Source organism: Oryctolagus cuniculus, chromosome 9, assembly GCF_051225735.1.
Source record: "Oryctolagus cuniculus isolate XC-2025 breed Fujian yellow rabbit chromosome 9, ASM5122573v1, whole genome shotgun sequence".
Classification (NCBI taxonomy): Eukaryota; Metazoa; Chordata; class Mammalia; order Lagomorpha; family Leporidae; genus Oryctolagus; species Oryctolagus cuniculus.
Window position 1 is genome coordinate 4,489,835 of NC_142875.1, and position 23,114 is coordinate 4,512,948.

General features: G+C 41.5%; 1 long non-coding RNA gene across 1 annotated transcript in view; it reads left to right on the plus strand.

Annotated features, from left to right (window-relative positions):
* LOC103349110 (DNA ligase 4) overlaps positions 1 to 22,282 on the plus strand; it is a 169,892-nt gene extending 147,610 nt beyond the window's left edge. Inside the window, exons 4-5 of the long non-coding RNA XR_011378707.2 lie at positions 20,674 to 20,758; positions 22,145 to 22,282. This is a non-coding gene — a long non-coding RNA (DNA ligase 4). The remainder of the gene's footprint in view (positions 1 to 20,673; positions 20,759 to 22,144) is intronic.
* The last annotated feature ends 832 nt before the right edge of the window (positions 22,283 to 23,114 follow it).

A 23,114-nucleotide genomic window follows, 5' to 3' on the forward strand; every position in this document is an offset into this window, starting at 1 on the left:
ACTAGTAGGTGTGAAATGATAGCGCTTTATGATTTTGAGTTACATTAAACTAATGACTAATGATGTTGAGCATCTTTTCCATGTACTGTTGGTCATTTGTATGTTTTTTAAAGGATTGTTTTGTTTTGAACTAACATTTAAATGCAACAGTGCATATTGATTTTTTAAAAATTTATTTATTTATTTGTAAGGCAGAGTTACAGAGAAGCAGAGGCAGAGAGAGAGAGAGAGAGAGAGAGAGAGAGAGAGAATCTTCTACCCGCTGGTTCATTCCCCAGATGGCTGCAACAGCCAGAGCTGTGTCAATCCAAAGCCAGGAGCCAGGAGCTTCTTCCAGGTCTCCCACGTGGGTGCAGGGGCCCAAGGACCTAGGCCCTCTTCTACTGCTTTCCTAAGCCATAGCAGAGAGCTGGATCAGAAGTAGAGCAACTGGGATTTGAACCAGTGCCTATACGGGATGCTGGCACTGCAGGCAGTGGCTTTACCTGCTATGCCACAGTGCCGGCCCCATCAATTGCTTTTGACCTCCAAAATTATCTACGTGCCCAATGTGTAATAGTTTTTGGAAACTATTGAAGAAACATAAATAATTATATTTTACAAATTATTATTCAAAATTAATGTAATTTTGTGGAAAATCTTATTGCAACCATGTAAAGATGTTAATAACATGTAAATGAGGTCTATTTATAATTCTAATTTTAAGACAATAAATGCACTAATAATGTAGAAAGCATGTACTCAAATGTTACCCTTTCAAAGATTTTTTTTTAAAGATTTATTTTATTTATTTGAAGACAGAGTTGCAGAGAGAGGTGGAGGCAGAGAGAAAGAGATTTTCCATTCGCTGGTTTACTCCCTAGATGACCACAACAGCCAGAGCTGAGGTGATCTGAAGCCAGAAGCCAGGAACCAGGAGCCTCCTCTGTGTCCCCCAAGTAGGTGCAGGGACCCAAAGACTTGGGCCATCTTCCGCTGCTTTCCCAGGCCATACCAGAGAGCTGGGTCAGAAGTGGAGCAGCCGGGATGCGAACTGGTGCCCATATGGGATGCCGGCACTACACGCTAGGGTTTTAACCACTGTGCCACAGCGCAGGCCCTTAAAGGATTTTGACAGAACAATTTATTATGTATAATTTATAACTTTACCTAATTACTATAAGGAGAATTTTATAATCCACAACTATCTCATACAATGAGACTATAGTTCAAGTCTATAAGGTATGAATTTATAATCAAAAGATCTTTTTCTTTGTGTTTAGTCAAGGAATGTTCATACCATTTAAATGTTCACATCAATGAAATGTTAAGTTCAAACTGTTTTTAAGAAAAACATTTTGATTTGAGCAAAATATAAGAAAGAATTCATTGTCTATAAAGGAGCTTGCCATCAATCCATCAATCTGCAACAGATTCTTTTTTTTTAAGACTTATTTATTTATTTGATTTTTTTTTTTGACAGGCAGGGTGGACAGTGAGAGAGAGAGACAGAGAGAAAGGTCTTCCTTTGCCATTGGTTCACCCTCCAATGGCCTCTGCGGCCGGCGCACCGCGCTGATCCGATGGCAGGAGCCAGGTACTATTCCTGGTCTCCCATGGGGTGCAGGGCCCAAGCACTTGGGCCATCCTCCACTGCACTCCCTGGCCACAGCAGAGAGCTGGCCGGGAAGAGGGCCAACCGGGACAGAATCCGGCGCCCCGACCGGGACTAGAACCCGGTGTGCCGGCGCCGCTAGGCGGAGGATTAGCCTAGTGAGCCGTGGCGCCGGCCCCTAAGACTTATTTATTTATTTCAAAGTCAGAGTTACACACACAGAGAGAGAGGTCTTCCATCTGCTGGTTCACTCCCCAATTGGCCGCAATGGCTGGAGCTGAGCTGATTCGAAGCCAGGAGCCAGGAGCTTCTTCTGGGTCTCCCAGGAGGGTGCAGGGCCCAAGCACTTGGGCCGTCTTCCACCGCTTTCCCAGGCCACAGCAGAGAGCTGGATCAGAAGCAGAGCAGCAGGGTCTCGCACTGGCACCCTTATGGGATGCCAGTGCTTCAGGCCAGGGTGTTAACCTGCAGTACCACAGTGCCGACCCTGCAACTGATTCTTAAATGAGTTACCAGAGGGGTACTTCTGAGTACTAAGAGATGCTGTGGTCACCCACCCTGATGCTGTGTCCAGTAGAATGGTTGTCAGGCTACTAGCCTTCTCTTCTTCTATCTTCTTGCCAATGCCTGGCCACATCTCTATGCTAATGCCACATTATATCACACAAGCTTCCATCATTTATAGATTGTGGGGCCCCCCAGCAAGGACGGGTTCCTATTTGCTTCTCAAGCCTCAGTGCTTAGAACAAATTAGATATTTCCATCTTAAGTCATCTCAGAAGAAAGAGAATTTCCATAAACATAGTATATGTAAACCATTCCCCTTCAAAAAATGACAGGATTTTTCAGTAGATTCCTGTGACAAAATAAAAAAAAATTACAATCTTTATACCACATATATGCAAACAAATACACACACACACACAATTAAACCCTGAGTAAAATCCTGAACTACTGCACAGAGCTTCCTGGATTAGACAGAGTGACCTGCACATTCTGCAAGATTGGAGGATGACTGCTTTGTTCATCCTCCTGGGGTTGGATGACTTTGCTGCTGGCCTTGCCTGGCCTCTGTTGATGTTCAGTGCCCACGGGGCCACTGTGTGTCGCTCCCCGTCTTCGTGGAGGAACGACACAGGACCCTGCGCTGTTCTTTCGTCTGCTCGGCCCTCCCCGGGTTTGCTGCTGGTTCTTCCCGGGTTGGCTACTATCCCTTCCACCTCCGTGGAAGGGCGGTTCCCCCTGCCACCTTCCCCACTTCCTCGGGGGAGCGGCACACCACCGGCCGGCTCTCTCAGGGGCTGCACAGGTGTTCCCTCAGATGTTCCCCTTAGATGTTCCTGGTGCATGCCGTCTCTCTCCTCCTTTATAGTCCTCCTCTGCCAATCCCAACTCGGCTGCCCACACGCCGAGTATGCTGCTCTCCTCCAATCAGGAGCAAGTCCTACAGTTTATTGGCTGAACTGGAGGCAGCTGCGTAGAAGCTGTTTTCTCCTCTCCCAGCGCCATATTGTGGGAGAGCAGATGCATAGAATAAGTCTTAATTCCAGTAACTTAGTCCAGTCCGAGTTGCTCCCCACAACTGTGGACCAGTCTCATGCCAGAAGGGTGCACTTGCCACCAGGTCCTCACTGCCTTTGCAGGTGCTGTCTCCTCTGTGCCCTCCTGCCTTTCCCCCGGCTGCCTCCCACTCATTTGCTGGAGCTCTGATCAGCATCCTTTCTCTGAGCACTTGCCTCTCTCTCTAGCCCCTCTCCCAACGCCCCATCCTTGTCTTGCCGTTGCACTTTCCGCATCGTCTGATAAATCTTGATTTACTTGTCTCTTCTCCCGGCTCCATACAATTATCTTTGAAAGCAGAGGCTGTGTTTTATATGACTCTGTGCCACCAGCACTTATTTTAGTCTCTAACAGCAATATTTGTAGAATTAATGAATTATTTATGAGTGAATAAAACCAAGTAAGAAGTAAATTTGACTTAGAAATCTCTTGCTTCTGTGTCTGGGTGGATAATAATAAGATTAAGATAGGATAAGTGGGTGTAGAAAGAGGAATTGAGAGAGAGAAAGCTGAATTCGGTTCAGACTGTGTTGAACATGAGTAACTGGTGGGACATCTATCTAGATGGATAATTAGTAATATTTAACAAATATTTATTCAGAACCTGCTGATTGTCAGGCACAACGTATGAGCTAAGGAGGTATCACGTTGCCCAGGCAGTTCTGCAGCCACGCCCTCCCTCAGACAGCCAGTCAGGTAAAAGGAAAACTCAGTACACAAAGTCAGTCAAAGTCAGAGGTCATGTTAGTGAACCAAACCTTGCAGAACCACCTCAGGGAGTAAGCCAACTGCCATAGGTTCCCTGGGATCAGACCCAGGTCAGCTGATGGCAAGAGCATTCTTGTCTAACTTCTTTTCCCTGACTTAAACGGCTTCCCTCGCTCTACTTCTCCTAAACACGGGTTCCACTCCAAGCCTCAGCCTATAGACTGGACGGAAGACAGCCATCAGCATTGTAGTGGGTGGGGAGGGGCACTTCAGCCAGTCTATGTTCAGCTGAACTCTTCTATACCAAGTTGGGCTGTGCCTGCCCCAGGGAGGCCAGTGCTGCTGTCAGCTGTCCCTGTTGGATCACGGATCTCCTAAAACTCGGGGCTAGTTGTGTGTCTTATGACCATAGGTCTCTGATGGTTTCAAATTGAATTTGCATATTTTTTCTTTTAAAAAATTGTAGCAGTGGAAATGAGCTTCCCTCTCTTCTCTGTAATCCTTAGTGCAACTAGAATTGTTGGGTTTTGTTTCTGTGCATCAAAAGTATCCACACACACTTATTTTAACAAGCCATTGTAAAAAGTTTGCAAAAAGAAAACAAAACGTCTGTCCTTTATAAGCCTGGATTCTATAGACACACACCCATACACTATAAAATACAAAGGGATGTGAAAAGCATTCATGGACTACATATCATGAAAAGCTATGAATGAATTCCCAAAGCTTTTCGTCACACTAAACTCATCTTTCAATTCTATTTTCCACAAACTTTTTGAAGTACGCTTCTTCGTACATGCACCAGAAGATCCCACAAAAGTGTTCAGAATGAGCGCAGTTAAATGTCAGGAGAATTTGCGCTGCATTTGTCTGTTTCAGTGTTGTGATTTGAATAATGTTGTTTAGGATAATGATGGCACTTCATTGCATGCAGTGTGCCTTTTTCACATTTTTCGCTGTCCTCTGCTAAAAGATTCAAGTATGATTGCTATAGAGCATTATTTGCTTATATTACCTAATGAAATAACACAGTCTGTTTACTGGAAAACATGCAATGAGTTTTGACATTCATTTCTTTCTTCTCCAAGCTACCTCTGCTCGTGAATCTCCTACTCAAATTTGTATTTCTTACGGTTTTCTGTTCTCACATATACATGCATTATTATCCTTCTCTCGTGGAAGAAATCTGCCTTCACCCCTCATGAAATAAAATTAAGACTTCTCTCAGGCCGGCGCCGTGACTCACTAGGCTAATCCTCCGTCTTGCGGCGCCGACACACTGTGTTCTAGTCCCGGTCGGGGTGCCAGATTCTGTCCCGGTTGCCCCTCTTCCAGTCCAGCTCTCTGCTGTGGCCAGGGAGTGCAGTGGAGGATGGCCCAAGTGCTTGGGCCCTGCACCCCATGGGAGACCAGGAGAAGTACCTAGCTCCTGCCATCGGATCAGCGTGGTGCGCCGGCCGTGGCGGCCATTGGAGGGTGAACCAACTGCAAAAGGAAGACCTTTCTCTCTGTCTCTCTCTCTCTCTCCCTGTCCATTCTGCCTGTCAAAAAAAAAAAAAAAAAAAGACACAGACAGCAGTGTTTGTGCTATTCTCTTAAATACCCATTCACATTACAAAGAAGGAATATCTTTTACAGATATCCTTATCTGCTCTTCTGTTGAGTTGATGAGTTAAGTAAGTGGAAATATTATGCCTTATTTTCAAAATATAGTATACCTTAACATTGAAGATTTTAGTAAACCAATAATTTCTTGCATTTTGAAGATTGTATATTATCTCAGTAATAAAATCTTTCATGGTGTGGTGAAAAATTTGCTAGTCCTCAAGTGTGAATCCTTAGGTGTTTTTCCTTTATTGTATTGTTGGACAAATAGCCAGCTCTGAAATGTGTGTAAGAATGTGTGTGTCAGTGGATTGGTGTGAGCAGAGACTGAAGAAACACTTCTGGAGGGACCAAGCATAGGACAGGCTGGGCTTCGACTGCTGCCTCTTAGAATAACCTTAAATCTAGTCAATACTATACGTGCTAATACTACATAATTACCACTTATTGTTAAATACCAAGAATTAATTTAAATGTTGTGTAGGAATACTTTGGCTTTATACTTAGTCTCTTGAATGATATCAACTCTTATGAATTAACCCTCAGAATTGATGGTTGTGAGAGTACTTCAAAAAGTACATGGAAAATGCACATTATGGTGAAACTATGCATTAATTTCATTTTTTGCACCAAAATATGCTTATTTCTTAATTACGTTTTCACAAACACGTGGAAGCACTCATTTATATATTTTTATTACATTACATTTAAAAGAGTAGTAAATCAATAGATCAATATTCTCTTGTTCTATCCCTCTCTCAGCTCCTGCCGTTTTTCTGTCTCTTGGATATGTTGGATCCATTGTATGGACATTAGTAGATGTTTGCACTACTAGAGAGATCAGTGATGTTTCGTTCTATTTTCTTAAAGCAAAGACTTAGGTGGCTTATTTTAACTCTGCATTTATTTAGCACATTTACAAAAATAAGCTCACATGGAAACATTAGGATTAAAATTCACAAGTTTGCAGGAAGAGAAGGAAGATTCTCAATTTTTTCTCTCTCTCTAAAGGTCTTGGTAATTATGTTGTCTCTCTCATTTTATTCTGTTCCATTGCTAAATTGCTTTAATTAGAGAACTATTTAATAGTGATTATTTGTGGTAACTATAATATGACTCTTGAATAGATTATTATTTTAACTAACCTATTAATTATAGATATTTGGGGCTGTGTATACACAATTTTATTATGATTTTCTTATTTTGATATGAGACAAAATAGAAAAAAGGCATTTCATAATTTGACCACCCTTACAGAACCTTCATTTACGTAGTGTTAGCTATGGGAAGAAAATGCACACTTCATTACTGACTTGGTCTTAGTAAACATTTTGCCTATTGTTATTTTATGATTATGAATTCTTAACTAAATTACTTTTTGAACAATCACTTTAAGTGTCATTATTGCATCCCCCTGAATAGAGACAAGATCCTTCAGTATTTCATATTATTGAATAAATATTTTATTTCTATTTTTAAATTATATTAGAAATAGTAAGAAACCATCTCTGAGTGTATTTTCATATTTAATAACACTTTTAAAATTATAGAATATGAAGCTACTAACCAAATTATGATACTCCTTAATATGTATAGTCTTAATATTTTGAATTATTAGTATGATTTTATAACATTGTTTTCCAAAATTTGAGACAACCAGAGTCACCACAGCTCTGTAAACAGTAGGCATTTGAACTTTTATAGATTTAAACTGTTGCCAATAGCCAAAATTTAACTTCAATTCAGTTATAATTTATCTTGTTAATATAGTATTTTCCCATACATACTGAATTATTGTTTTTCCTTTTATGTAAATCCCGTCATCATGAATTTTATGTATTAAGCTTCTTACCAATTTGAAACATTTTCCTACGTATTTGACGTTCTTTTAGATCAGGGACATATGTTTTCTTCATGGCTTTTTCTTTTTCATTAGGGCTAAACCTAATTATAACTGCCTCATGTGTGAACATTTTAAACCTCTATGCACTGGGTTTCTCTCCTTTTTCCCACAGTGCTCTCTTTTGTAGCATCTAAATTAAAAAAAAAATGTTTTAAAATTCAAAGGAATATCGTTCACTACTTTTTTTTTTTCTGACAGAGTTAGACAGAGAGAGAGAGAGAGAGAGAGAGAGAGAGAGAGAGAAAGGTCTTCCTTTGCCATTGGTTCACCCCCCAAATGGCCGCTACGGCTGGCTTGCTGTGGCTGGTGCGCCGCACCGATCTGAAACCAGGAGCCAGGTGCTTCTCCTGGTCTTCCATGCAGGTGCAGGGCCCAAGCACTTGGGCCATCCTCCACTGCACTCCCGGGCCACAGCAGAGAGCTGGCCTGGAAGAGGGGCAACTGGGACAGAATCTGGTGCCCTGACCGGGACTAGAACCCGGGGTGCTGGCGCCGCAGGCAGAGGATTAGCCTAGTGGGCCGCAGTGCCAGCCCTATCGTTTATCTCCTATTTAATGTTTCCAGTTTTATTTTTTTCTAATTTGAAAATAGTGAGGCTTTTCTATTGACTCATAAAGGAATACATTTTAATTTGAATTCATGAAGAGAAACATTTAAGTTATTTTAAGAATGGTTAATCATTTTCTATAAGATATCAGAGTTAGAGATATAGACACATATGTGAATATGAACATATATCTACGCATATATATATATAGAGAGAGAGAGAGAGAGAGAGACAGTGAAAGTGAGAGAGAGAAATCTTCCATTTGCTGGTTCATTCCCCAGAGCCTGTAATAGTTGGAGCTGGGCCATCCAGGCTGAAACCAGGAGGTTGGAGTTCAATCCAGGTCTTGCGTGTGGGTGGCAGGCACCTCAGGTTCTTGATCCATGACCTGCTGTTAGTAGGAAACTGAAATTGGAGGAGAATTAGGACTTGAACCCCAGCAGTCTGATATAGGATGTAGATACTCCAATATGCGTGCTAACTGCTGTGTCAAGCACTTCCATTTTTTCCTTTCGTGAATGGTCCTGCTTGAATCCCAAGAAGTCTTTGTGTACCACAAGACCATAAGGATATTATCTCAGATTTTGAGGCCCACTGTTGGTCTGGTATCTTTATTTTCTTTTAGTTGGAGTTTTGACTTCTTCCCTCTCTTCTCCTCCCTCCCTCTTTTCCTTTTCTTTCCTTTCTTTTATTTCTCTTTCTTTATCCAATTGTTACCGCACCGTTTGTTGAAAAGACTTTCCTTTTCCCATTGAATTGATCTGGAGCCAATGTAAAAAAAATGGCCATATATGAGGGATCTCCTCTTGGAAAATGCATATTATGAAAACACTAAGCGTAGGTTTGGTATTTTTTTTCTTGCACCCAAATAGATTTATCTTTTAATTCCATTTTCTATGAACTTTTTGACCTGGTCCTTATGGGTATAAGTTCAGACTTTGAACATTTTTCCATTGTTGTCTGCCCTTATGCTGGCTCCAACTGTTATACTTTGTACTGGTTTTTGTTACTACATTTTTAGCTATATCGCTTAAGATGTTAGTTTTACATAAAATAGTTTCACTTAATGATCTGTTTTAAAAATCATATATAAGCTATTTTTTAAAATTATTTATTTATTTATTTGAAAGGCAGAGTTAAAGAGAGGGAGAGAGAGAGAGAGAATCTTCCATCCACTGGTTCACTCCCCAAATGGCTGCAATGGCCAGAGCTGGGCTAATCCAAAGCCAGGAGACAGGAGCTTCTTCCAGGTCTCCCAAGTGGGTGCAGGGGCCCAAACACTCGGGCCGTCTTCCTCTTCATTTTGTAGGCCATTAGCATGGAGCTGGATTGGAAGTGAAACAGCTGGGACTGGAACTAGCAGCCATCTGGAATGCTGGTACTGCAGGCGGAGGCTTAACCTACTACACCACAGCACCTTCACCCTATATTTAAGCTATTTTAAGAAATGCTCCTATCACATTGTCATTGAGAGTATTTTGTAAACTGTGAAGCATTGTAATATGGAGTGATATACAATGTAGTGATTAACTGTGTTTATAAGATTTTATTTTCATCTGAAAATTCATCATCATAACTTATTTATTTTAAATTTGTTATTATTTTTTAATCTGAGAGAGAACAAATAGAAAAAGACTTTCCATCTGATATTTTATTCTCTAAATGCCCACAACATACAAGGTGGAGCTGGGCTGAAGCTGAAAGCTGTGCACTCAATTCATTTCTCCCGTGTGGGTGGAGGGCACCCAGTTATTTGAGCCATCCTGACTGCCTTCCAGGATCTGCCTTAGCAGGAGACTGGAATCAGGAGCAGAGCTGGTCATTGACCCGATGCATTCTGATATGAGATGTAGTCATCTTAACTGCTAGCCAGACTACCCATCCCTGCTTATTTTATTATCTGAATTTATAATTCACTTTTGGAGCAACTTTGGGTTTTAGAATCATTATTTGAAATGTATGCTTTGGACTACACAATGAGCAAAATGTAGACTCCCCTCCCCTTGTTTCTGAGCAATATAAATTTTTTGTGCCATTTTAATTCTTGTGTACAGGGGAGCAGTGTGAGGGATCTGTGAATCTTGCTTATAAAAGAGTTATTGACAGCACTCCCTAGAATTCTGGCAGGCATAATAATATTTAAAAGGTATTTAGGGTTTAAACATTTCAGTAAAATCTTCTAATGCAACTCTGATTTAGACATAGTGAAGCCTAGATTCATGATTGTATGTTTCCATTTCAAAAAATGTAAGTACAGCTGAGTAACTATGGTTAATGATGATATATTGTATTCTTGAAAAATGCAGAGTGGATTTTGAGTGCTGTCACCACAAAAATGTTGACTATTTGAAAAATGCCCTTGTTGTATATGACACATACAATATTATTGACCAAATTTTTTGAAAAAAAAAAAAGTACAAAAGATGAATCAAACTTGAGTATGAGCTCCACATTTAGTAGTCTTGATGCAGTGCACAAATTCAATACGCCTGTCACTCATAACAGCTCCAAAACCCCCTGTTCTTCAGAGAAGGGGAATATGAATTGTAAAATTTGATGATTTTTATTAGCTGTAGACATGGGATTTTTTCCATCCCCAATATGGGAAAGACCCAGGAAGAGTCACTCCTTTGGCTACAGTACAATCCCCTCTATCCTCCTAGTCACAGCACATGAAGCACATGGCAGTCACAGTCACCTGGTGTACAGCATCTATAGTTTTTCAGGATAATCCTCTATTTCATGTAATAAAAATACAGAAACAGAGCTCATTCCTGTTTTTTTTAGCATGTTTTGATACAAAAAGCCATTGCATCCCTAATTTCTAACCTGCACTCACAAAGCATGTCATTGTCATTCCATGAGAACATCACCTCATTCACTATTAATAAATTATTAATCCTATTACTCCTCTCTGTCTCTCAAACGTTGACATTATGTTGAACCAAGGCAGTCTCCAAGCTCTGATGTGCTAAGAAAATACCAAGAAATCTGAAGCAGCTCATAATAGATGGGTCATAATCACAGACTTGATGCTCAACTAAATATAGTGTTCAACAGTAAAAAGTCGAAGGCCACTCTCCCATAGGAATATAGACAAATATCTCACATTGGACTCATTTATTTTTAGTTGGAAACAAAACACTGTCTTTTTGAAGATACAACTGGGGACGATTCAAATAGATGAACTTAAAGTCGTCTTCTATTTTATCTAAACCACATTATTAAGGAACCATAAACTTGGGGAAAATCTGGTCTTGCCCCATGCCTTGGCCTCCAACTAATAAATATTGAAGTGATAATGAAGTCTGATTGAGTACTTCTTGGGTATAAGGCACTATTTTCCAAATACTGTCTTCCCACAGTGTAGATAGTGTTATTGTCCTTCATGCTGGATAGTGAGGCACTGAAGCACAGAGTGGTCACTAAGGATTTGAACCCAACTAATTTACATGAACACCTGACCACAGCACTGTGTTGTTTGCCCAAGTCAAAGGTGATTGGAAGTTAATGCATCATGACTGAGCAAAATAAACCTTTTTCAGGTTTTGCTATCTTAAGATTAAAAATGTTGAATATTTTCACTCACAGTAGGGGAGTAGGAAAAAGTGGGATAATGCTAGAACTCATTTTTCAAAAACATAAAATGTCTGGACACTTCCCTGTTTGTCAGAAGTCTATTAAAATTGTTATTTAATAGAACTTGTCCTGAACGCTAAAATTGCCTGCATAAATTCAAGCCAAAGAACCATCTGTTTTCTTCCTTTTTAATGACAGTGCCAGCATGTGTTTTTCCAACATTTATGCAGAATTCCCAAGAGTCTTGTGGAGACATGTGAAGCAACCCCATGGGTCACGTTTGGAACACCAAGTAATATTTCATGTTCTGATTAGTGTGAAGAAAGCAAGATGCTTTCTAATTATTTTAGGCACAAAAAGACAAATATAAAATAAAACACAAGGTTGGAGACTCTCATGTAAAATCACATTTGCTTGACATTACATGCTCTAAAATCGGGTGCAAACTGAAAGCCTTGCAATCTTTGGTTTCAAGCATCAGAGAAACATCAGGCAAACAGACTTGGCATTTCTATAAAATCTTGGGAGGAAAAATGTAATATTCTGCCAGGTGAGCTGGTTTCAGTGTTTTTGGTGTACTGTTGACCTGCTTCTTATAATGTTCATCAAAAAGTTGTCATTCTCAAAAATGTGCATTGGAGACACAGCAGCAGGGTTCTCAAAGATTAACTATTATGAGGAAGAATACTTATGTACATAGAATTTCATAGACAGATACATAAAAATAAGTAAGTTTCTTTTTACTACTTTTGTGTATCTGCCTCTACACAGAAATTTGAAGCAATCCATTGCACGATGGCTTCCTTGAGATAAGGACACAGAATTGTGTGGGTAGAAGACAGCCTGGAACTTCACTGCCTGTACCCAGAGCCTGCAGGACCATGTTTAGGTCCCTGCTGGGTCAACCTGCTCTCTTGTTGGCTCCAATGGAGGATACCTGAGCAAGGTCAACTTTTGTAACCCATGTGTATGGATAAATAATGTTTGGTGCCTATAAATGCACCTATAAGGTACACACATCCCATATGTACATTCAAGTATACATTTGCTTATCCAGACCTTCTATGATGAAATCAGTTTATTTGGCTTCAAGGAAATACAGTTTGTTAGCACTGTGGGATAGTCTGGTAAATATCCAAGGATCCTCTTCCTGCCATTCAGTGTTTTCGAGTGTAAATATGGTGCCATGGCATCAAAATGATGGATTGGAGAAAACATCTGTCTGTGTGGAATCAGAAATACAAAGCATATTCCAGTGATCAGACCAGATGATTCCTTCCCTAGTTTGATTAAAAACTTCCCTTGAAAGGTTAGGGTTACATTACATCTTGTCCCATTGTACATGGAGAGCTATGGATTAAGGGTGTGAGTGCTGGAGATAAACCTCATACTGGGATCCAGTTTTTACAGATTCTGCTCCATTTAGGGGAAGCCTCCAACATTGGTTTTGCAAAAGGGTTAATAATTATTGGGCGTTCATGAGAGTATTTTAGGCATGGAAAGCCAAGACACTCTGGAAAAAAAATGACCTAAATGAAAGATCTCTGTGAGTGAGATCCCAGTGGAAAGAACGGGGCCATCAAAGAAGGAGGTACCTTTCTCTGAAGGGAGGAGAGAACTTCCACTTTGACTATGACCCTGTCAGGATAAGATCGAAGTCAGCGAACTCAAAAGGCTTCCATAGCCTTGGCAACTTATGACTAGAGCCTAGGGAGATTACTGACGCCATAAACAAGAGTGTCAAATTGTTAAGTCAACAACAGGAGTCACTGTGTACTTACTTCTCATGTGGGATCTGTCCTTAGTGTGTTGTCCAATGTGAAGTAATGCTATAACTAGTACTGAAACAGTATTTTACACTTTGTGTTTCTGTGTGGGTGCAAACTGATGAAATCTTTACTTAATATATATTAAATCGATCTTCTGTATATAAAGATAATTGAAAATGAATCTTGATGTGAATGGGAGAGGGAGCGGGAGATGGGAGGGGTGCGAGTGGGAGGGAAATTATGAGGGGGAGGAAGCCATTGTAATCCATAAACTGTACTTTGGAAATTTATATTTACTAAATAAAAAAATAATATAAAAAAAATTATTGGGCATTGCCTAAAACCTCCACTACAACATGGCGCCTGGCAGATGTTCCAGGGGCGTGTCTGCGGCCGCTGCAGTTAAGCCACGTAAGATCAGACCACCAGCAGGGATAGGTCCGCTTTAGTTCCGGATACGTGGACAGTGCATGATCCCTATACTTTGCTTAAGATGCCCCTGTGCATGGTCCACCCACGCCTGCATGACCTTTTCGCTGATTGGCTCCCCTAATGCACATGTCTTTCGTAAGCTTTATAAGCCTGTACATTTCCTCAGTAAAGTAGTTCCTGCTTCAACAGAACTCATGGGTGCTTGCGGTGTTTTTGACCTGTCCACCTCACCTTTCCCGTTCACATTGTCGGGGAATGCTTGTACTGTTCCCTGCTGGTCAGGGGCCAGCCTCAGGCTTAAGACCCCAACAAATAATAGTCACCTGCATGCTTCTGGCTTACTCCTCAATATTTAAATATTGCAACATTTGCCTGTAGTGGTGGTTTTGTTGGTGTTTTCAGTATCTGTGTAGGTGAGCCATTATCGCTGTAATATCTTGGCCTCTTATCTTCTTGTCCCCTCTCTATTTAAATTATTCAATATGCATGCTGTTAATATCAACTGTGTTTCTCCCTGCTTAATTTCATTCTCAAACAACTTACTCTCAAGTCAATATTGCCCCCTAGCTCAAAAATCTGAACCTCCCAAATTTTCTCTCCAGGGAGTATGCTCCATTGCTCTTCATTCCTTGTTCCAGTTCCTCAGCCTCCTTGTGTGCTTGCTGCCCTGTTTTGAGCTTGTGTCTTCCCCTGTCTTCTGTGAACATGTTTCATCACTCCTACTTTGCCTGGAAAAATCTGAAGCCTACCAAAATTTTAAACTTTTCTAGAATTAACCAGTACTCTCAAAACTTAATGTGGACAGCAAAACCCAATCTCAAGGAGATTCCTATGACCACCCAGTACCTGCATATCATTTCTCAGGCCCAGTAATCTCCAGCTCTTCCAGATGAAGTGTGTATAACAGGCCATTTCCCAAGGATGGCAGCAGCAATACCCCCCGTCACATTCCCTTCTTGAAGCATTAACTCTACACTCTTCCAGTACAACTAGGGGGAACTGTGTCTCCTTTCCTTGAGCCTGGGTGGACTTTCGTGACTGCTAAGACAAATAGTCTACAAAGTGATTCCATGTGACATACAAGGGTAAGCCATAGAGGCAGTACAGGTTCCTTCAGTTTTTCTTGGGATGCTTGCTCTTGGGATCCAGCCATTATGGCTTGAATCTCAGGAGAGAACACACAAAGGGGGCTGAAGTCATGTTCCATACCCTGGATGAACTCCTGGTCACTGACAGCTCCGATACTCACTGAATCACTGTAGAGTAAGCATATTGAAAATGTGTCCCTTGTGCTACAACCAAGCACTCCAGCTGGTTCCATGTGAAACAGAGACAAGGTTTGTTAGCAAAGGCAGGATCAACCATGGCTTGCTTGCTTTTTAAAAAAGATTTATTTATTTGAAAGTCAGAGAGAGAAAGACAAAGAGAGATCTTACATCTGCTAGTTTATACCCCAGTTGACGGAAGTGGCCAGGGAAAGAATAGGCTGAAGCCAGGATCCAGCAGCTTCTTCTGGGTCTCCCACCAGGGTAGCAGGAGCCCAAGCACCCAGGCCATCTTCTGCTGGTTTCCCAGGCCATTAGGAGGGAGCTGGATCGGAATGAAGCAGCTGGGACATGAACCAGTGCCCACATGTGATGCTTTTGTTACAGGCAGCAGCTTTACCGGCTATGCCACAACACTGGCCCCAACCATTGCTTTCTTTAAGGCCATTGGATTTTAAGGTATATTGGATGGCAGCAAATGACTGATGAACTATTTCATACTTACTCTAATTTTATTCAAGTCTCATGTGTCTTCTTCCCAATATTCATTCTCATCTGATGGAGAGATATAAAATATCAGAAGAAATTTTCCACAACCCCCACCTCCATGCATCCCAATATCCATGCATCCAGGCAAATCTGTGTCCTCGATTGTGCTTTCATTCCCTAACTCTGTCCACAAAGTTGTTGTAAGCATTATCAATAATCTCACTGACGCCAACGCCCATGACCAATTCTTCATCTTTCCTTTTTTCATAACCTGTCATTAACATGTGACAGTTAATCACACTTCTTGCAAATCTTTCTTCATTTGACTTGCAAATGGTCAGTCATTCTTTCTTGATTTCTTTCTCATCACTTGAAGTCATAGAGTCAAAGGGCTCAGTTTTCAGACCCTGTCTTTTCTTTCCCTCATATCCTAGGCATCTCACCCAGCCCTAGAAGGTTAAACTCTGAGGAAATGTTACTGATACCCAAATGCATATCCTTTGTCCAGAATCTTGCTCTAATGCCCAGACTTCACATCCAACTGAGCACTCTTCAGTTGAATTTGAACGTAAAATATTCCAAACTGAAATCTTGATTTTCCTTTCCATACCCATGCTTTCCATAGTCTTCCTCACTTCAATCAGTGGCAACTGCACCCTTCCAGTTATCCAGGACAACAATCTCGGGATTATCCTTGACAAATCTTTCTCTAGCAATTTATACATGGGTATCATCCTACTGATACACTGTGTGGGTTGTGCCTTCCATCCACAGACAGAACCTGTCCACTAATGCTATACTCATTTTTATCCTTGTCATTACAGCATGCTCAGTGTTTTATGGCAAGCATTGCAGCATAGAAGTTTAAGCCACCACTGGGACACCATGCATCCCACATCAGAATGCCTGGGCTGGAGTCCCACATGCTCCACTTCTGATCCAGTTTCCTGCTGCTGTACAACCCTGGGAGGCAACAGGCGGTGGCTCTCAGCTGAGAAACCCAGATGGCATTTCCCTGGCTCTTGGCTTCAGTCTGGACCTACCTTGGTCCTCATGGAAATTTGAGGAGTTGAGCCAATGTATGGAAGATCTCTCTCTCTCTCTCTCTCTCTCTCTCTGACTCTCCCTCTCTGTTACTCTGCATTTTATAAATAAATATACACTAAAAACAAAACAGCAACAACAAAACCCCCAAATATGCTTCATGTTCTGGGCCACCCCGACAGGTGCTTTGTTACAACAACCCTAGGGCACAGAAGCATTGAGAGACTGATACCCTGCCCCTGCCACTGATTTGGAAATCCTCTGAGTGGAGTTTGAGTTGAGGTTGAGCTTATGTTAGACAATCTATACATGACCTGTTGGAATATTAGAAAGAAATCCATGTGAGAATATTTTAATTTCTTCCTGCAATTCCATTTTTCTTCAGGCAGAGGAGGGGTGTCTGCTTATCCTCAGTGGTACTATTTTACTCTCCCAGTGGTCATCCTTGTCATTTTCATGTGCTCCCCTCTCTTTCTGGCTCTCTCTCTCTCCCCCTCTGCTCCTATGGCACTGCCCTTCTCCCCCTACTCTACTTCCACGCCAGCCTCCTGCTCCTTCCTTCCTTTCCTTACCTGTGTACACACAGGAGCGGGAGCAGAGACAGTGAGGGACATCAGCTACCAGGCTTCTGAGCACACCATGGGCAGGGGAGACAGATCCTGTCTTCAGTGCATGCAAACTACCCATAAACCCATATCTGGAGATTTTGATCTTAGTTACTACATTTTAAGACCATTATGCTTAATGAAATGAGCCAGTCCCAAAAAGACAAATATCATATGCTTCCCTGATTTGTGGTCACTAATATATAGAGTACAAAAAGAAATGGTATGTGTATGAGCAAAATTGACATTTTGGGATTTTATTATTGTTGATAGCCCTTGTCTATACTCTTTAGGAACAGTGGTTTTTCTACTTCCTACTTGTTGAATCCTTTATTTAGTGGAAAGTTAAGCTTGTGATTATGAATAACATTGAAGTTATTATAAAAATTAAAAGAAAAAATAACAAAAGAAGAGAGAGAGAGTAGGTGGTAGGAAGTATCATTATGTTGTTAAAGCTGTATAAATGAAATACATGAAATCTGTTCCCATTTTATAAATAAGAAAGAAAAACTAATGTCTACAGAAAGTTCTACTTTAATATTTAATTATCTTTTTAATTCTTTATAGTCTCTATGCATATATTTTCTTTTTTTCACTTTTATTTAATAAATATAAATTTCCAAAGTACAGCTTTTGGATTACAGTGGCTTTTTCTCCCCCATAACTTCCCTCCCACCCGCAACCCTCCCATCCCATTCACATCAAGATTCATTTTCAATTATCTTTGTATACAGAAGATCAGTTTATTATATATTAAGTAAAGATTTCAACAGTCTTATGCATATATTTTCAAGCTTTTTTTAAAGATCATTAAGTGTATAAAGTAACCATTTTATGGTTTACTGCTGAAAAATAGTATCTTCTCATTTGTTTCATTTCCTGTCTATTAAATTCATGACTTTGCTCGTGGATTCTCTTGCCCTCGTGTTTAACTGTTCTGGGGTCTGGATTGTGGGAGTTCATGGAAACAGAGGGTAAGAAACATTGTTCAGGGAGGATCTTCATTTGCCTGTGCCTGGATCCTGTGGGGTGCGCCAGGCCTGGGCTGCGTTCAGTGTGGAGCAGTCTGTGTTGTCAGATGCACCACCTCACCTATGCCCAGCCCTGCTTGCCTGGGGTTGGGGGGAAGAATGGTAACCTCTGTGTGTATTTACTCTGAGATGCTGCCTATGCGTCAGAATGGCAGGAGGAGAGTTTTAGACTCCAGGTCTGTGGGGCCTGAGGTTAATCTGATCCCAGAGCACTGGGACTCTGTGGAGCCTTCATGAAAACAAGTTTCTCCAATTCGGCAAACATCCTCAAGGCCAAAGTCACTTTCTGTGCCCAGCTTCCCTCTCTGGTCCCATGTCGACTTCGTATTTTGAGGGAATGAGTCCCGCCGTCCTAGCCAGGACCAGGTGGACTCAAACACCTGGCCTACAGGGTCGTTTGTACAGGTAGGTAGGAGTTCTCTTCTGTTGCTGGCCTGCGTACTCTCACAGGCCCAGTGGCCTCTTCCCCAGTGTTTCAGTGTTGCTAGACAAAGTGGGTACCACCAGAAAAATGGATTAAAGTGTAGGCTTCCTTTTCATTTTTTTGAGCAACTTGTCATGGATGTAACTGCAGGGAGAGCTGCGTTGGGTGATTGGCAGTAGTAGTTGGACCAGACAGAGTGAAGTATAACCCTTTTCTCACCTTAGGAGGAAATAGTAACTCCCCGGTCTGATCTGACAAATTGTTCCCCTGATTTTTGTTTTTAAAGGGATTTCTGAAATTCTAGCCCTCTTAATCTTGTTTTCTCTTCTGATTTTGCAAGGTTATGTCTGTTCTTTTCAAATGCAAAGTAAAGAGCCAAATTCCCTTTACAGCCCCTCTATATAGAATGTTCAGAAGAGGAAGAGGTTCTGGGTCCTGATTTGGTGTTTCTCAAAGGGGCATGAATGGCACTTGGGTGGCATGAATCTCTGTATCCCTGGAGCCACTGTATGCCAACCATGCTCACAGCCATTGTTATAGTTAACAAAGAAGCAAACCAAAAAACCAAAAAAGATTTCCAAGTGCCCTTTGAGATTAAGATCATGCTTGTATGAGAACTAGCATGCTAACAGGTATCAAAGTCAGCCTAAAGGGGCCATATCATTACTCAAATCCAAGGAGTGGTTGTCATGCATGCAGGCAGGTGCACCTGTCAGGGGTGTGAGGCGCGGGTGAAGAGGAAAGCCTACAGGGATGCGATACATATCTGCATGACACGTTTTCAAAATTCATTAACGTGCTCATGCCCCAGAAGAGCTGCACTTGAGATCTAAGCGTTCTCCTACCACTCCCTCATTGCAAACTCTCTAAACAATGATTCAGATTTTGAGCCCTATGTTGCCAAAAGGCCTGGAGTGAGGCTTGGGTGGTGATTATAAAATGTGCACGAGTGCAGAAATGTGTGAGTTCCAGCGTGGAAGAGAGAGCATCAGGAGAGCTGCCTTGCTGGGGGGAGTCAGCCAGGCTGCCAGAGGGAGAGGATCTGGTCACGTGCTCCTCCCTCCCCAGCGGCCCTTGGTAGAGAAACTGAACAGGAGGCCCGCATACTCCTTGCACCTCTCCAACCACGTGTGAGACTTGCTGTCTGCATTTGGAAAACGCCAGGGAAAAGCTGTACCCAGAGTCGCCCACAAGGTCGACAGATGATTGTCATTAAGAGCAGTAGTTATCTTCATCAAGTGTTTTTATACGTCGATGACATAGATGTGAAAGTGAGGTCCATGACACCGTTCATCTCCAGCTTTACTGGACACCCAAGTGAAAGCAACTCGGAAAATTTCACTCGAGCATTTTCTGCACAAACAATGTGATGTATCTGTTAGGTAGGATAATTATGAAGTATTTGAAACCTTTGGAAATGACCTTGAAATTCTATTTTAGAAAAAAATATTATTTTAGATCTCTTGAAATGAAAGCAGATCCTAGCAGTTTTAATGCAGTTTTTATTTCTATGTATCACAAAAGACTATTTCAATTATCTAATAGAAAATCAAACATTTCAAATTATGGTGTAACATAAGCAGGCCTTGTCTAAACCTAAAATATTCAGAAATTTGCTTGCCGCATCCCATGGTATTTTTACGAATATTGAAATACTCATTTCATTTTATTTTTTAGTTTTGGACTGTACACTCACACTATGTGTACTATTGTAATTGATTTAGTGATATGCATGCAATAGCATTAATTACTCTGTTAGCATATTACAAGGCAATTACAGGATGGTGATCAAAGTAATGTTGTATTTACAAGATTGGCACCCGTCTCCCAGTATCCCAGGCGTCATTTCTCCAACGTTGGGTCTTAGACGCTATGTCAGGAAGTAAAGTGAATTTGGGGTTTGTCTAGTATAATAATAAATTGTAGGATTTAAAGGAAGCTTGTCTTTTGATCTGTGTAACAGTGCTGAGCTCTGCAAGCTGCAGGCTCCCTGGTTAGGTCTGCACTGAGTCAGGGTGCGCGTGCCGTCCCTGCACAAGGGCACTGAGGCGGAAGTCCGGCTGCAGGGCGCTGTGGTTTCGCAACATTGAAATTCTGTCTCTCCACACTCTCTGACAGGTTCTGACAGGGGTGACGCAGAAGGCAGCAGGATGCCTGCACCCAGCTGGGGGAAAGGGCTTCAGAGAGGAGAAAAGGAAACACGGTAAGCATCATCCACCCCAGTCCATGGGGAGAGGATGTCGGGCTATCAGCTGCACTGTCTGCTCCCAGGCGGCAAGCAGGGACCACCTACCGGCAAAGGAGATGCAGGTCACCCAACCAGCACTGGCAGCCAGGACTTAACTGTGCAAGGAAGGGGCGACAGTCAACAGGCGCCCCCTGCACCGTTTCTAGTCACCTGTTTCAGCAAGAACTCACTTAGACTAACCCTGTGCTTTACCAGAGAGCCGCTTACATTTCCATGGTGAAATGAAAGCTGAAAAACAGACCCTGGGAATTGCTTCTGCAAGGAGGAAAATAAATTAGACAGTCTGAGCTTTTGAGAGCAGTTTGAAATCTTGCAAACGTTTACTTTTCTAAGTTCCTTAGGTTGTCTCCTCATGTAAATGAATGGCTCCTAGAAGCCTACCTTGTTAATGTAGTCCATCCCGTGCAATTAAAAGTGAATATCATATGCTGAGACACTGATGAGAGATGATCCATAATAGCATTTTGAGAAATAAAATGAACATTATATTTTCTGAGACCAAAATTGCACCCTGGATTAACAGGACAAAGGACTTGGCTCTGATGATGCTTAGCTCTGAGACAGCAATTTCTGTATAGCAAAAATACAGAAGTACTTCTTTAATGGTTATTCTATACAGTGTAATGGTATCTTAAAGATAATTACAAAAGAACCTCCCAAAACAAAACTATTGAACACTTATTGACATAAAAAATTCTTGTAATGTTGTTGAAGTATTTTTCTTAAGTACTCAGCACCAAACCTACGATTCCCATTCCTTCTCTTGCTGGTGGCAGATTAACTGTTTCACTGAAAAAACAAAACAAAACAAAACAAAACAAAAAAACAGAAAATTCGACAAAGTCCCAGACAAACATTTTTCAGGCACCGGAGAAATGCAGAGGACTCCCCACCCACCCTGCAGCCCTGACTTTCTGGGGGGGGGGGGCAATCCCACTCCATAAAGGAAAGAGAAGCCCCCACCCCATACAGGAAAGAGAAGCCAAGCAGGGTGCAGGGCCCCTGGGGGTCAGGAGGCTGAGGTACTTGGGCAGAAGTGGCTGGAGTTGGTGAGCAAAAGCCAGAGAGGAGCAGGTAGATGGAGAAACAGTCCAGGGGTTGACACAGGCTTCCTTTAGGCTATACCTGCACAGCTGGAACTGCTTGAGGCTGAGCCGCGCCATCCCCAGGGCTGAAGCAGCCCTCAGGGAGAGCTACTTTGGACCCAGCTGAGAAAAATCACAACAAAGCCTTGCTCCCTTCTTCCCAAACCTGTGATGCACTGGCATTGACCATTGACTGACATGCTGGGCCCTGGGCTGTCTTAAACATTTTATGTATTTTTAACCACTCTATCCTTAGAATAGCTCACTGCCTCCGCCAGTTACCAGGCCCATTTTGCCAGCAAGGAAATGAAGGCGCAGATGAATGGGTACCACAGCTGTTAACAGATGGAACCAGATTTGAACCCCAACAATTGGACCCCAGTTTGCGCCCCTGTACCAGCTGTTTCTCTTGAGCCTGGACATAGATATACCAAGATATTAACAGTGACCATGTCAAAGGTATGGAATGATGGTTATTTTAAAATTTTCTGTATTTTATTTATTTTAAATAATTTAAATATTTCTAAAATGAAAATATTTTTACTTTGTAAGTGACACATTTATTTTTAGCTAAAGTAGAACAATAATAGTGAAGTATGTAGGTGTGTTTATATAAATATAAATACACACATACACACACATATATGCAGTCTCTTTTTTGGAAAATTTTTGGCAAGCCAAATCTGAAACAAATTCCTATTAGTTAAAATTGGATTCCACTTGTTTAAAAATGCATAGTAATTCATGGACTGTAATATTAAAAGCTATACATAGATTTCAAAAAAAATTTGCACCAAAATAAATATTTATTTTACTTCCATTTAGAATGACCTTTTTGAATTACCCTCATGCAAATTTAAAAACTGAAAAGGGGAGAGATTATGATTAATTTAATTTTGCTTTCTGTATATTTAACACACATCATACAAGGAAAATACTAATATAGATTTTTAAAGATATTTATTTAATTGAAAGGCAGATGAGAGAGAGAGAGAGAGAGAGAGAGAGAGAGAATATTCTATTCGCTTGTTCACTCCCCAGATGGCCACACTAGCCCACAGCTGGGCCGCTCTGAAGCCAGGAGCCAGGAGATTCTTCCAGGTCTCCCACATGGGTGCAGGAGCCCAAGGACTTGGACCTTTTTCTACGACTTTCCCACATGCATTAACAGGAAGCTGGATTGGAAGTGGAGCAGCCAGGCCTTAAATCAGCACCCAGCTTAACCC